The sequence below is a fragment of the Phalacrocorax carbo genome, chromosome 3, assembly GCF_963921805.1.
Source record: "Phalacrocorax carbo chromosome 3, bPhaCar2.1, whole genome shotgun sequence".
Taxonomy (NCBI): Eukaryota; Metazoa; Chordata; class Aves; order Suliformes; family Phalacrocoracidae; genus Phalacrocorax; species Phalacrocorax carbo.
Window position 1 is genome coordinate 87,189,502 of NC_087515.1, and position 12,200 is coordinate 87,201,701.

The following is a 12,200-nucleotide window of genomic DNA, read 5'->3' on the forward strand; positions in this document are numbered from 1 at the left end:
TATGCATTCAAAGCAGTCGGGCCTTGGCAGCCATATGATACACCCACTGTGAGCACGTGGTGTTGCAGCACTGAAGCCATCACCCTGGTGCAGGGAGCAGGCTCTAGAGCTCTTCCATGTGGGATGCTGGGGTGGGCAACATGTTTGGGATCTTTCCTTTCTGTAAAATATTTTAGTTTCTTGACACCTATGAGTCCTGGGCCTCTAAGTTTATAACAACATAATAATTATTAAATCCTGCTTAGTGTAGATCTGCCTTTATGCATGCAATAGACCTTTGCTTTGGCTGTAGTATAAACTGTTCATCTATTGTAGTATAAACTGTTCATCTATTAGGAAAATCTTTCCAAATAATAGGCGCTGGAATTAAAAGGCACTCATCCAGTGGGATAGGACGTATAAAGAGGAGATATAAGGGCAAGGCAAAATACCTTACTTATAAACCAGAATTTAACAAATATGTAAGGAAGGACTATACAATGTGTTTGCTTAGAGTGATCAGGGATTACACTGCTCAGCTGAAGAACTCAATTCCCACTCCACCGTCCAACATTGGATTCTGTCTTGGCTTCTAACCTCACTGACATCACTTAGCTCTACCTCTGGTCCAAGCCAGATTTACCCTCTACTGTAAAGTTCAGTCCTGAAGAAAGAGGAGACAAGGACAAAGAATTTGAAGTTAATTCACATTTCTATCAAAAGTCCATTTAGAAATCAACAGATAAGGTACCTGTTGTACAGGTAAGGGTGGGCATGAAGTGCAGTAATCTCATACAAAACCTGTATTACTGCTGACCACTCAAATTCAAAGATTATTTTCAGGGCAAGTACATGCATGCCATCCTTTCTTTTTCTAACTCCGCTTCTTCTATCCATGTATTCATTAGCTTTGAAAGACAACTCTTAAAATGAGAGATGGCCACTTACATGCGAAAATACATTCACTTGAACTGAAACAGAATTAATTGATAAGGGACCAATGCAGGAACCTAAATTTACGGCTTCTTCCTTGAAAATAACAATCAAATCCTGTGGGTACTAGCAACTGATTTCTTATTAATTTCATCTAATAGCTGTTATCATAAACATATGAATACATAGATTATAATTTTCTAGACATTAACATTCTACATGTAGTAGTATGCCAAAATTGCAATTTAAGGATGAGTGTTAGAAAAGTTGGGCATATTTTCAAGTATTGAATAGAAATGTATTTGTGATAGCTGCCTCTCTTGTATTCTTTGCATGTATACTGCATTACTATTTCTTTGTTCTCCATTTAATAGTTAATCATCTTACTGTTCAGAAAAAAAAAAAAGTTATTTTAAATTAGGACACACTGTCTTTTTGTTGTTTATAACTGAAGTAGAATAAGACAAGAAAGCTTAAGGAGTCAAGAGACAGTTTTATAAACACATTTTTCTGCTTTTACTGAAAGGAAAAATGAGTGTCTCATTCTTCAGTGTGTGAGACAATGGGAGTGCTACATCCACTACAGCTCTGAACATCAGATTTGAATACTGCTGTTGACTCTGCTTTCAAGTTCTCAGACATAATAGTACTATTATATTATCTTACCTTTTTGAAGTGTTTTTCATTCAAAAGTTCCTGAGACATTTAAACTCTGAATCAGCTTGTTATTTCCCTACAGTGAATTTTCAGAGAAATCTTCATACTCCACTTGCCTTCTGTGTGTCCCCCCTCTCCAGTCTTCCCTACCAGGTGTCATGCCAGGTCTGCCTCATTGGTATGGAGTTTTAAAATGGAACATAGCCTCCTGTGTTTCACACACTGGGTAATAAAAAAAAGAGGGCTTACCTTTCCAGTTCCCAAAGAGATGGTGATCTCCTCCCTGCCCCTCTTGTAGTGTGCTGTTCAATCCTGGATTGTAGGAGAAATTTGGGAGCACATGGAAGCAGCACCGGAAATCATATTGGCTGTGTACCCAAAATTACTCTTGCTTTGGTATCCAGCCATCTATCCTGCTATAAAGCAGCTTCCTCCCTGCCTGTATGTCCAGTTTACCTTCCAGAAAGAAACAGGACAGACACAGGGTTGATATTTATCACCTTTCTTCTCCCTACGTATAGATACAACACTATCAAGGTTAAAGGTGTATAAGCAACTATCCATCCAGGTTGCTTATAATTATTTTGCATCTTATTCTACCCCAAGCTCTTTCAGTGATCAGTAGGACTGGTCAGTGATGAAACTCACAGCTAACCAAAGGATGATTGCATCTACCCAGCTGATGCTGAACACTTCTTGTCTCTGCACACATGAGAGGACTGCCCTACCTACGGACAGTGCTAGTAGACTGCAAATGCACCCCAGAACTGACCTCCAGTTTGTAGTTTCAAAATATTGAAGAAGAGAAACTGTTGTCCCCCATATTTCCTTGAGGCACTTTTTAAAGAAGGCTGTTTCTTCATCTTTGTTGGGTGAGGCAGTACAGATGGCAGGAAATACCTGCTTGTCAACCTGGTGGTTAAAACTGTGTTTAGAAGATATTTTAAAGGAATTAAAATACCCCAAACAACCACAGAGTTAAAGATTCTGCAGTCCAACACCAGAGGACATAACTTCTATTTAGTTGTATGTAGCATAATTACCATAGTATGCCCATGATGTGCAGGGTGAAGCAAGCATATTAAAGACAGATTCATAATTAGATCTGAGGTACTTGGCTAATTAACAAAATGGATAGACAAAATCTGTATTTCATTAGGGTGAGATGCATCAGTTTCCTCCTGTGCTTCTACATGTTTGATATATTATACTGCAGCGAGCTATTTCCAGTGCATCATGTTGGGATGTTGTGATGAGTCACATGCCAAGCAACATGATAAAATAATTTATGATCACCCAGACTGGAAATAGCAGTTGGGGAATTCTCTGTATTTAATTGTTCATTGTATGACAATGACCGTAAAACATTGCCCTCAGGTTTTCAAGGTGGTGTTGCTACTGATATTATTTAGACATTCTTCCTTCTCCCTGTCAGAAAATGAAAGAATAAGTCCCCGTACGTATGTGTGAACCCAGTAGAGTAATATCTTCACATCAGACATCTTATATAAGACTTATAATACCTCATATACAGCTCATTAGTCAACTAGTAGCTTGGTGCATATACAGCCTAATGAGAGGTGGGCAGTTATATACAGATAAATAGACAGAAAGCTAAAGCATTCATTCTCAAAGTCTCTGTTTATACTATAAAGTTGGAAGTGTAAAGAAGTTAAATACACATGTAATGAAGAATCAGAAAAGCATAAATCAACTTAAAAGCACAACATGACTGTTGCTATCCCTATCATTCTCTAAAAGCATTTTGAAAACCAAATCCAATGTTTTCCTGTAGCCAACCATGCATATGGATGAAAAAGAAACTTTTCTTGTTATTGTACCCTGGATTATATCTATCAGATGCTTTTTTATGTGTGTGTGTGCGCATGCACCTGTGTATTTTTAATATTTGTATCCATATATACATATATACAGCATATACGATGCTGTATTTCTCATTGCAGCTGTTCTCTCTGTTTCTTGTTATAAGGTAGTTTTACTTGTATTCTGTCTTCCAGTATCTTCCAGCATGCTCCTAAACACCCATGCCTCATGCTTCCCCCTCCCCCTCCCCCTCCCCCTTACACTGACAGCATCAATTTAACTGTTAACATCACTGGCACCAGAGTGGTATTCAATGCTTGCTTTCTGCACAGGTAACTTATATGTTGGTTTGTTATAATCAGGGACTAAAGAATATCCAGAATTTCTCAACTATGGTTATTGTTTTATTTATTTAATGTTTGAAAAGAATACATAGATCCGTGTACCTTGGCAGAAGTCCCTGTTCCCTCTGTCCTGAAAAATATATAATGATGTTCCTAGTGGCAAGGATAACATAAACCAAGAGCTAATTATGAAACAAAACCTAAAATAACCACAGGGGTTAAAATACTTGATAAAATCTTTACTGTTTGGGTATAGCACTAATCCAAAATGAGGTGGTAAAATGACTTATCTCCACTTCTACAAAGATAACTTGATAAATTCAGGAGAAACATAAACAGAGTCTGTATGTTTAACCGTGAATAGTTGTTTATACACTATCTTTCAGCAGTCCAGGAACACTTACTATTATCAAGGTTATGGCTGTTTCCATTCATAAATACTTTATTTAAAAAGAATTTTGCATAATTCATAGTTCTGTATCCTGTGAGCATCTTGTCTTAGTAGTCTGCATGTATGGTGCTGCTTTCTCCAAGATTTCAACCTTTGAAGTGCTACAGATAGCCAATATAGGCAATCTATGCCTCACATTTTCTTCATCACAAGCTTTACAGACTTATTTTTGATTAGCAGCTTCATAGGTTTAGAAACAATGTGATTTCAGGCCCCAGTGCATAAACAGAGTCCATCTGATATTTGGCAAGTCTTAATAATCTGGCATGCTAAAATGATAATTTTGGCTGAAGAGGTAGAAAATGAGACCAGGATTCAGATATTTAAAGGCAGTTAGGAGTCTAACTTCCCTTGAAACCAATATTTTTCTCTATTGCAATGTTGTTCCTGTTGAAAACATTTATAAAGATGCTATAATTGCTCAAAAATTGTGATCAGTGCATATTGGATCATTTTGGATAGTGCTGCAAAGAGAACTAAAGTTAAAATAAGTGGTAACAACTGCTCTTGTCTGTCCAACACACAAAACGAGGGAAGCATTGACACCCTCCTACAAGCTTGAAGAATGGCATTCTGATCTGTATGACCCTTTTCATCACTATTTCTAGTCTTCCACACAAGTACTCAAGCTCAGATGGTATCCAAAATGCTTGCAAATCTTCATCTGCAGAATTCCGGCATTAGCTTGTAGGAGGTATATGTAACACTGATGTTAGTTATTAAAATGACATCTGCAGAGAAAACACGCAAAAGCAGCTGTCATTTGATTTAGGCCATTCTAGATTACTAAAACCCATCAGACTGTTTGAATAACTAATAAAAACCCAGCTGACTCACTTAGCATATTAGTTGCTAAAATGCATCTGGTGATTAGGATTTGCAGGCAGAATATCCTTTCAAGATTCAAGAGAAAAGATGCCATGGAGGCCAATTAATCTAGGAATAGCTGTTAATCCCTTTCAGGTCATGTAGAGGAACAAGTACACGTAAATACATGGTACAAAAGCACTTTTGATTTCACTAAGCTGCTTTTTAAAATAGTTCCTAGACAGTCATACTAATAACATTGTAGCACTTCATGTTCTCTCAGTGCTATACAAACAGCTAATTAGGTCTCAGAGAAGGTTATTGTTCTCCAAATCTTACAGGCAAGAAAACTGAGGCACAGAGCTGGGAGGTATCCAAGGCCAAACACAGTGCCAATAACCATGTCGGGATTACAGTTCTGGAATGGCTACAATCAACTCCCCAGTTTGTATCACCCTGTACAAAACAACATTTCCATTCACAAGAAACATTATGTTTAGAGTACAAATTTTCAAGCTCATGTTGCATTTAATCTGAAAGCTAGTTATTGACCCTGATGGGCTCACCCTAGGTGCTAAACATCCAGGCCCCGATCCAAGGCAGCACTTAAGCACCTATACTAGACAAACAAACAAACAAACAATGGTTTCAAAGTATTCTAAATACATTTTAAACAAACAAACAAAAAACCCCAGATTTTTTTTCTTGCAGTTGTCACCCCAACAGGATCGGTAGCCTTGGTTGCCATCTTTTACCATGAGTAGCTCCTCTGCAGCTGTTATGGTCACTCATCTCTATTGACCAACATGAGGAGAGTGAGTAAAGCCAAAAACCTGCCTATCAGTTATCCCATTCTATTTTTCATGGGCTGCCACGCAGCCAGGCAGGCCATGACAAAAAGCATTTTATACCACCATAGTGTCTCTGGAGAGGGATCAGAACTGAGACCTCAGTCATATCAGCATGCTGTTTTCCCATGTATGTCTTATAATTTCTTGCCTACATTTTATCTTTGATGTTTCTGAGCTACTGCACAGAAATATTAAACATTTATATGTCAAAGAAGTTCAATTCAAGGAAAATTTGTAACTCATGTTATACAGGACATAATCATCTCCTGATCCTGCATAATCCAACCATTAACATTGCTAAGTTCAGAAACTCAAAATCTGGAGTTATCTCATTCCAAATAAACAGGGTTATATATTGCCTCATTATGGGTATCTAATATTTTGAGCTAATTACACCAGGCCTCATGTGTGGGAAAAAGAAGGTATGTAGACATAATTCACCTCCCCTATTTTTCAATGAGATTTATTACTCCTTCCATTGACAATAAAGAAAATTGTTTAAGTAACCAAATATTTTATAACCACCTTTTAAAATCCTGAATTAGATCAAATGGATCCATCTCAGGTGATCTTGAAAGAAGCAAACAAAAATGCATTTGAAAATTATTTTTCTTTGTCTCCTGACTCATAAGTTGCTTAAATGAATCGTATGGTAACAAAGGCAAACTCTGGTGCACTCAAACAATGTCAGAATTTAGGACTGTGAGAATTGAAAGAAATATCAGAAAAATGAAAATAAAAATAAGAAGCATTAACCTTACTTGTTCCTTTATTTATTTTTAAATCCTTTTTAGTGAGTAAATATCATCATTTACAAAGTGAAATTTTTTTCAGACCGAAGGGTCCAATTCTGAATATTTCCAAATAGTTCAAAGACAGACAGACAGAGTGAAAACTTCACCTGAATTTACTACCTTATTTCCAATTATCACTTTGGGTAGATAAAATAAACCTGGTTGAAAAGAGTATACTGATTTTTTTTAATGAATATTTGGGTTTTTTTTACTAGATAACTCTCCTTGAAACATCTACCTTTCTTAATTTAAGAAAAAGTTAACAGAAATTTTCTCTTACACTGTCACTGTCTCCCCAAAAGATATTTTCTGAAGCTTTTTGGCTCTTTGTCAAAAACTACAATGTTTCCCACTTATATTTTTAATGGCAGAAAGTATTTTCCATTTCCTCTAAGTTTAAGAAGCTGTAAAAATATGGCTGGAGTTCTGAGGCACAAATGTAATACAAATCATGCATGGTAACATTTATTTTTTTTTAAATAAAAGGTACCAGACACACAAATACAAACTACTATTAGCATTCCAAAGGACTGATAGCATGGTTGGCACCTAGCTGTAACAGATAGTCTCAGAGTAATAGTGTAATTTGAAACTGTGTTCTCTTGAAGCGACATGTACAATTTGTGTATAGGAGAAATATGTAATTAAGTGTCTAACTGATAATACAAATTTGTTTAAACAACCAGAAACATGTTCTTTGACTTTCATAATGCTGCTGCTTGCATCCCTTGTAAGTAGAGTTTTTCTTTCTTAATGAAACTTCAGTGCTCAACTGAAGAAGTGTCTCTTTACATAGTACCTGTTTTAATGAATTTATTTATACCACTAAAGCAGCAGGTAAAACATGAAGTGGAATACTGCTGGTTATTTCAGTTTAGATTAAAATCTCTATTGTGTATACTTACTATGCTGTATTTTAAAATATATATATACACATCATTGCGTAATCCAATATTTCCTCCCGTACCTGGATTCAAAGTTAAATCCAAGAAATATGCAATGAGTATTTTGTCATGCAAAGAAGTAACAGAATATTATATTTGTGTTTATTTTGTTTGTTTTCTCAAAAATGCAGCTGCCTCAGAAGTCATTATAATCAAGGATCACCAACTCCATAGACAGGATCTGTTTTCTACAGCTGTAGAACTCCTATAAGTCTCTTCTAACATGGCTTTCTAATTGGTAATAGGTATGGGTTTGGTTTTCTTTCTCATTTTCATACACAAATATTCTTGTTAGAAATTTTTTTTCCTCCCTAATGACAGTCTAATGGAGAAGGAATACTAAATCATCTAATTTGAAAACACTGGGCCCCAGATAACAATTATGTTAAGACAAGCAAATAAAATGTGCAGTCAGCAATGCGAGTAAGAGATCCAAAGTACACGTCTCTGACTTGTGTACACCAATCAGCCCGGAATAGACCAATGATTCTTTTTAATCTCACTGTATATGATATATTTAATTTTAGATACTGGGATTCTATTTATGGGAGTCTGTTGATAACATATATTATAATGACCAGTATTTTCTTGCTAGTTCACTCCCCCTCACCCAGTTCAACCTCCAATTTAATATTTTTAAATTGGTTTCTTTTATTTTCAAAGAGCCGGGGATCAGTTTATACAAATTCTAATTTTACCAGAAGTTTTACTGACAACCAAATACCTTGAGTTTTTCCTTCTCCATAATTCTATTTCAAATAGATATGCTAATTCCTTCAATCCATTCAGTATTCTCAGCATTGAACTGAAGTTTATTGAAAACGTAGTGTTAAAGCAAATGCCCTATATTATATCAACTTTCATAACAAACAGAGAAACATTATTTCAGTATGTTAAGCTTAGCCAATGAAAATATATGCACAGAATTTTAAAATGTTATTAGATAACAAGTTGCAGTAGAACTAACTCTACTGCAGTAGAACTATTTCATCATTGTCCTAAAAAAATAGAAATAACAATTTAATATCTAATTTCTTCCCTCAATTGTAACCACTGTAACCCCACTGACTTCAATTTATAATTTCTATAGTATTTATATTTGGTTAGACATGTATTCCTAAGGGCCAGTTATGCTATTCCTACATATTAGCTTCTCTCTTACTTCAGACCAACAAAGCCACTTACGGAATAAGATATCACACCTGCTCCCATGTTGAGGATTCAAGCTGTCCATGATTTCAGCCTCACTTGTATATTGGTAGAAGTGGTGTTGTTTGTTCAGGGTTTTGTTTTTCTTTGCAACAAGCTGCCTGAGCAGCTGAAAAGACCAATTCGGTTCTGGAATATTTGTTGGCTTTTTGACTCTGTTTCTTTGAGAACTACCTATCTCCATTCCCACTCAAATATATTAAGATGACTACCTTGTGTTCCTCTTATGGAAAATGCAAACTAATTTGTATCTGCACATCCTTACATACTAAGTGATTGAGGGAATGGAGGGAAAAGTAGGATGCCTATCTGAAACTACTAAGTTTGTTTTCAGGAGCATTCTCTACATCTTTGTTGTTTCAATAGAAAGCAAACTCTTTTTTTTTTTTTTTCTTATAGACATTGCAGCAGAATAATGATCAAAGAAAATAAGGTAAAATTAGCAGTGAATGCCCATTGGAAAGGCTAAGTTTAGTCCCATGGACTTGTCTCACCTCTTATTTCAGTTCATATCTTTGGCCACAAATTTTTTCTATGTCCTGTCAGAAGATGCATATAATTTTGTTATTGGAATCAGTTCTGTCAGGTGAATATTTTTCTCCTTTTCCTTCCCAACCACTAGGATTTCAGTATTTCTGACACCAGATATTATTTAGAAATTTTGCCTCTTCTTTGTTGAGCTGTTAATTTCTTTTGTACTTTCATGGATAGTCTAAAAGTTGTGTGGAGGGTTTATTACTTTTTTTTTGGGGGGTCTCAGGGTGTAGAGTTACTGATGATTTGTCTAGAAATCTTCCTTCTGGAAAATCTGGAGGGATTTTCTGAAAGGGAAGGATTGACAGGGAAGCCTAACTATCCAAAGTTTGTGACTTTTAAACTTTCCTCTCCTTTTAATGAGGAGGCAATGTCTGCAGAGATCCTAAACAGAAATTTCCCTGCTACTCTAAAGCTTTCTTCAGATTATTGTTAAATACTGAAGAGAAGGGAGGGGAGAAGGAATGAAGGAAACATTTATCCTTTATCTGAGATGTCTTGCATAGTGTAAGGTAGTGTCTCCTACATAAATTTTGACAGTGTTCTTTTATTTACCTCAAAGTCTAATCTAACCAATCTAATCTAGGGCATTGTCAGGCAACTAATGTACGTTTTCAGGCAGATCACGGACTGCATCAAGCTGGTTGCCAATTCTGGAGAAGTCTTCCTTCAGCTGGAAATTGCCCGGGGGGTATATGACTAAGTATTCTAATCAGGAAAACTTAAAAAGCCACTATCCTCATTCTCATAGCAATCTGACAAGGAGGACATTTTCCTTCCTAACCTCAAATTTTGCGGTCTGCCAGGCTCTGAGCTGTGAGTAACAGTTGCCACCACAGCATTTAAAAAAAGTGTTTTCTATCATATCCCAGATCTGCCCCAGTCATTGTCTCATCTCTATTCTTTCAGCTTGCAGGGGTCCAGGAAGGGGTAGATAATCAAAACAGAACCAGGATATATCCGTCTTGTTGTGTTCCAGGGAAAGTATTGCTGAATTTGGGTGGCTGAAATGCTGAGGCGTGAGATCTGATCAGTGTTGTTATCCCACCATAGATCTGCACATCCTGTGAATTTGTTTGCATTAGTGCTGGCATGAACACAGGAGATAAACACAGGGGCCCAAAAAATTCACACGAGCAAAAAGTAAACCATCATGTTTAAATTACTGCTCTCAGAGGCTGTTTAATAGCTCCAGAAGAATCAGACTGAAGAATTTCTTTAAAGGAAATCTTGCATCTTTAAAAAAAACAACTTTTCCAAGTGATGCTGATTTGGCTGTTACTCTAGGTGAGTTGGTTTAATATCTCTAAAATACATGTACAGAGATCTCACCTGAAGTTTCTGGAATACTTCTGGCTATTATATATGTTAATAACTGTGGCAAAGTAGAATAATTACAAAATAATTAACCAGTAATTAAAGACCAATTAAACTGGGAGGTTCTGGAAAAGTGCCATGACAGTTATCTCATGAGACAAAATGCTGTCTTACTGTGTCAAACAGGGTCAAGAAACAAATAATCTTTTATGTAAAATATGTATAGCATTGAAATGTACAGCTACACATAAGAATCAACCATTATTGCAGACACTGTAGTAGGTCATTACTGCAACTGCCAGTATTCAGGAGTGGCGAAAAAGTGGAGTTTAGAGAGGCCGAAAGCGTAGATAAGCTATGAAGGCCATGTAATTGAGAAAACCTGGAAGCTGATCTAAACCTGCTGCAAACTGGTTCTCCGCCAGAGCCAAAGGGGAACAAGTGAAGAATATTGTTTCTTCACAGAAGTATTTCTCTGGGCTAATCAAGAAGTTATTCCTTTACACAAAGCTATATTTAATAGTAAAGCCCAATCCCTAAGCGTGTGTATTGTACTGTATTAACTAAAAAGGAGAACACATAAATAGTTCAGAAGGAAGACTAGATTGTCATTTCACAGAATCACAGACTGACTGAGGTTGGAAGGGACCTCTGGGAGTCATCTGGTCCAACATCCATGCTCAGGCAGGGCCATCTAGACCCAGTTGCCCAGGACCATGTCCAGATGGCTTTTGACTATCTCCAGGGTAGGGGATTCAGCTACTTCTCTGGGCAACTCATGCCAGTACTTGGTCACCATAAGAAAGTGCTTCCTGATGTTCAGGAGAAACCTCTTCAGTTCCATTTTGTGCCATTGCCTCTGATACTGTCACTGGGCACCAGTGAAAAGACCAGGCTCCATCCTCTTTGCATCCTCCCTTCAAGAATTTCTATATATTGATAAGATCCCCCTGAGCGTTCTCTGCTCCAGGCTGAGTCTTTCATAGGAAAGATGATCCAGTTGTTCAGTCATCTTTGTAGCCCTTCACTGGACACCCTCTGGTATGTCCATGTCTCCCTTGTACTGGGGAGCCCAGAACTGGACACAGTACTCCAGATGTGGCCTCACCAGTGCTGAGTAGAGGGAATGATCACCTCCACCTTTCATTCCATAACTTGTGACACAGCTTTATTGAGTATTTTGAACACATTAAGTCATTTCTAAACATCTTTACCTGAATATAGATGTTTATTTTCCTGAGTGTGTAGCATAAAATATGTTTGCTAAATGCTGTTCAATGAATTAGTGATGTTGTATACCCGTTTTTTAAAATCTATACCAATAATGTTGCATTATGTTTCAACTGACTTGGTGTAAAGACCACAGAAGTGAAGATATTGTGGTAGAATAACCATAAGAAAAGGGCTATGCATTTAGAGACAGATCCATAGGAAACCAAGTATTAATAGTTCTTCATCTTATCTGCTTGCATTTAAATTCCAAGTTCTGTGTATCCCTCTGGTAGCAACAGTCTCTCCTATCTAATCAGCATCAGAGATACTAGAGAAAATATTTT